At 43.9% G+C, this 4,751-nt stretch overlaps 1 non-coding gene across 1 annotated transcript; it reads right to left on the reverse strand.

Annotated features, from left to right (window-relative positions):
* Nucleotides 1–462: 462 nt before the first annotated feature.
* LOC114631657 lies at nucleotides 463–594 on the reverse strand. The gene has a single exon (XR_003712989.1). It is a non-coding gene; the product is annotated as a small nucleolar RNA SNORA17 (small nucleolar RNA).
* Nucleotides 595–4,751: the final 4,157 nt, after the last annotated feature.

Below are 4,751 nucleotides of genomic sequence, written 5' to 3' on the forward strand. Positions count from 1 at the left end.
CTGCCATTGAGAAAAACTTGCCAAAGAACTGCTCATGAGGTTCCTGCAGCAGCTTGCTGCTTCTGTGGCCTCATCTTAGGCCAGTTGGCAAGCCTGGCAGTTTCTTCAGGATTGAACTACAGCTGCTGGTTCATGCCTGGTGTCTGCCTGCCTAGAGGACTAGTGTTTGCTACAAGATCAAACTGCTGAAAAAGAAGATTGAGCTCACCCCCAAAGAACTATTACTGAACGGGTCCACTTCTCCATATCCTAATAACTTTTCTTTTCCACTACTTCTGCTGGGTGATGGGCTAGAAGAGAGACTGAACTCTTATCAAAAGTATACTGCAAAAAAAAAAAAAATTATGCTTACAGCCCTCAAATATCATGTCCCTGGTGGCAGCCCAGACTAGGGACATCTGCCTGGCCTTTGGTGGTAACAGACCCAGACTGGTGGTTGTCTCAGGCTAAATGTTTTCAGGGAATGACAGGCTGCCAACAATTTATATGTTCATAGATCAGAACACTAAGTGTAGACACAGCCTCTCTCCTTTCTGCCACCTACTAATGCACATGTGACGCAGCAGTCACACCTGGAATGCCTCTAGGGGCAGGGGTCTTTTGTAATCTTAAAGCCTGTCCTCATTGACACATCTTCAACAAGTTCACATCTCATACTCCTTCCTGTAGGCTTAGATTTTTCAAAACCTACTTTAATTAGGGTTCTTAAATGCTTTAACCTCCCTTCTAGCCCACCGACCAAAGGTAGGGGAGATATTAGCAGTCTAGTCCAAAACACCAAACATGAATCAGTAGCAGTGACTTGATCCAGAAGAGACTGTGAGGCTTCACCACATTGGCATGAGTCTGAGGAGTAAGGAAGAATGGAAGGAAAGAAGGAAAGAAAAAGGAAGAATGGAAGGAAGGAAATAGTAAGGAAGAATGGAAAGAAAGAAGGAAGGAAGGAAGGATAGAAGGAAAGAAGAAAGAAAGGAAGGAAGGAGGAAAGATAGAAGAAAAGAAGGAAGGAAGGAAGCCAGCCAGCCAACAGCATTTATAAGGAATCGTCTTTATGCCAGACATGGTGGCTGTCCTGATTGGCTCTGTCAGTTGGTAGCCTAGAGTCATTTGAGAGGAGAGCTGTAAGTGAGGATTACCACAGGATTAGCCTGTGGGCATGTCTCTGGGGGACTGTCTTTATTGTCAGTTGATTTATGCAGATTCAGGGCACTGTGGGCAGCGCCATCCCTAGGCAATGCCAGCTAAATATTAGCAGGTGAAAAAGCCAGCTAGCAAGCAATAGCCTCTATGGTTTCTGCTGTACGTCTCGCCTGTGGAGTGAGTTTTTTTCTTTAGTCAGAAGTAATGCTGTATCATGGCAGGGTATGGTTTCCAGACATGATGCCCTACTTGGTAAGGGACTGCATGACACAGGGCATGATGAATGAGTCACACCTTCAGTTTAAGAAACTATTTTAATAAAAGTTTATCTGCTCTGGAAAAAAAAAAAAGTAATGCTGTGTAGAATGGCAAACGTTGAGTCCCTCAGTGATAACATAAAATTGTAAACTGAAATAAAGCCTGTCGTCCCTCAAGATCCTTTTGTCTAAAGTGTGTTTATCACAGCAATAGATAGGAGAGTAGAAGAGAGGTTCACATCTGCAGTCCCAGCACTGAGGCCAAGACAGGTTCTCTATGAGCTTGAGGCCAGGCTGAGTTGTACAGTGAAGTCCAGGCCAGAGATGAGCTACAGAGCAAGACCTGAGGAAGTCAAAACAAAACAGAACAAAACAAATAAAAGCCAAAACCAAGTCAAAAGAGAAAACAAACAAACAAAAACTCTTAAACAGCTGGGAATGGTGGCAGAGTCTTGTAATCCTGGCACTTGGGAGACAGAGGCAAGGCGACCATTGCTACCTCAAGGCCAACCAGGACTGCATAGTGAGACCCTGTTTAGTATAGATTTAACAGTTGTGGAAAGATCTGCAAAGGCACATAGTCTATTTCACCAGAAACACTGACAAAAGAAGAGGAGGAGCAGGAGGAGCACGAGGAACAAGAGGAGGAGGAGGAGGAGGAGGAGGAAAAGGAGGAAGAGGAGGAGGAGGAGGAGGAGCAAAAGAGGCAAGTATATGCGTCTAGTGTATTCTGGTCCAATCTTTTCAGAGGGTGATTTTGCAATTTGAACCTGTAGAGAAATTAAAATGACCTTAACCTTGACTGCTGGGAGTGCACTCTGGGGACGCATTTCAGAATAAGCAGAAAGCATTGGGTCTTCGGATGCGATTGGAAACACATGTTGTTTGCTGTGTGCGTCTGTTTGTTTCTCCAGCCTGGGCAGAACTAAGCCTCATTCCCAGGGGTGTATTCAGACTTTAGCAAAATGCCAAGCAGAGAAATGGGAGTGTTTCATGTCTGGGTAAAAGAACAGACAGAAGACAAAGAAATAAAGAGAAGTTTCTGTTGCGGATGGAGAAGGCAGACACCGTCTGCAACTCCAAGCACACAAGCAGGGTGGTGACAGCCATGCAAGCTTCCTGGCCACCACCTCACACCTCCTCAAGACCTGGCACAGACAAGGGTGTGAGCAGATTACTTTCTGGACTTCAGTAAACCCATCATTAAAAGGAAAAGCACAGGATGTGGATACAGTTCATCTGCAGCATGCCCGAAGCCCTGGGTTCACTTCCCAGCACTGCAGAAACAGGTTTATTGTATCTGCATGGGCTCCTAGCACTTGCTTGGGAGGTGGAGACTGGGCAGTGAGAAGATCAAGGCCATGCTTGACTACACGGTGAAGGCTAGCCTGAATTACACGAGACCCTGTCTCAAAAACACAAGCAAACAAACAAAACACAAAACACCTGCTTGTAGTTGTAGCACTTGGGAGGTAGAGGCAAGCAGATGTCTGTGAGTTCGAGACTAGGCTGGTTTATGAAAAGCGTTTCAGGACAGTCAGAGCTGTGTAGAGAGAGACCCTGTCTCAAAACAAACAAAACTCAAAACTTATTAAACATCACCATCATCATCATCATCATCATCATCATCAGCAGCAGCAGCAGCAGCAGCAGCAACAACAGCAATTCTAGTAGGGGAACAAGCAATCGCTCTCCCAGCAGGAAGGAGGGCTTGACTCACTCTGTAATTTCACCAGTACTGAGGCTTCCAGACTTTTCTATTTCAGCCCTCCAGTGTGCAGGTTTGAGGGTGGGCTTAATTTAAATTTCCCTTGTACCCCTTCCAGATGTGTAACAGCCTTTTGAACACACAGATGTGCCCAACGATCTGTAGAGGATTGGACTCAAGATGCTGTAATATCAGAAACCCGTGGATGCTCCACTCCTTGCATAATTTGCATATTCCTAGCATACTTTCCTTTGTGCTGTCTCTGCCCTCCCCTCAGTTTACCTATAATACTCTGTGCAGTGTAAATGTTAGATAAGTAGTTATTACACGAGGTAGCTTAGGAAATAGCAGTCAGAAACTGTCTGTATTTAATTAGCTCAGAGACATTCTGAGAAATGGTCTGTGAGATGGCTTGGCTGTCAAGAGCGTTTGCAGTGCTAGGCTGGCAGCTTGACTTCCATCTCTGTAAACCACGGAAAGGTGACACCTCTACCACACATCCTGTGTCTCAGATTTGCTCCCACACAGGTCCACAGGATACTCTCTCTCTTTCTCACTCTTTCTTTTCCTCTACTCTCTCTTACAACACACACACACACACACGCATATATATTTCTTTTAAATGCTAGAGGAGGATCAGGAGTGTTCAAGGCCACGCAGAGCTGTGTGAGTTGTTGTCTTAGGAAACAAATTGCTGGCCTGTTTTTGATTCACGTATGAGTAATCTGCTGATATGGTGGGCCATGTGTGTGTGTGTATGTGTGAAAGAGAGAGAGAGAGAGAGAGAGAGAGAGAGAGAGAGAGAGAGAGTCAGACTGTTCTCTTCCATTGTTTTCCTACCATCCTGACTATCTTTATATAGATGACTGTACTTGACAACACTTGCAGAAAGTCTTTGCTCATTATATTATATTATATTATATTATATTATATTATATTATATTATATTAATTATATCATATTATTTGCTGATCCTTTGCCAGATAGACTTTTGAAAACATACTTTCTAACTCTGCCTCCTGTGCTTCTAAATACTCAGTGGAGTCCTTTGATGAGGACTCCTGCTTTGTTGTGTTTTGTTTTGAGACAGGGTCTCATACAGCCAAGGCTGACCTCACAGCCCTAATTCTCCTGCCTCTTCCTCCCAAATACTGAGATTACAGGCTTGTGCCGCCATGCTGACGATGAGCAGTTTTTATTTTTGAATTACATTTATTTAACGTGTGTGTGGGCACGCATGTGCACATGAGCGTGTGCGTATGCACGTGTGTGCCATGGTATGTAAGAGGAGGCCACAGAGCAGCTTTCATAGTCATTTCTCTGTTTATATCACGTGACTTTTAGAGGTGGAACTCAGGTCAGCAGACTTAATGGCAAGTGCCTTTACCCACTGAGCCACCGGGCTAACCATTTTTTGGTTATGACATCATTCATTTTATCAGTTTGATGCATTTAGTGGCTGGTCGTTCTTGTCCTCATTGAGAAACTTTGCTTGTATCTACTACTTATTCTCCTCTGTGTATACAATGGATATGCACACAACACAGTGTGTGCACATGTATATATGTTCATGTATATTGTAAAAACATCTTGTTTTGCTTCAATTCATCTGGAATTAATTTTAATGTATTTTTCTTAATTTTTCA

The sequence above is a fragment of the Grammomys surdaster genome, unplaced genomic scaffold (genome assembly GCF_004785775.1).
Source record: "Grammomys surdaster isolate TR1022 unplaced genomic scaffold, NIH_TR_1.0 363, whole genome shotgun sequence".
Taxonomy (NCBI): Eukaryota; Metazoa; Chordata; class Mammalia; order Rodentia; family Muridae; genus Grammomys; species Grammomys surdaster.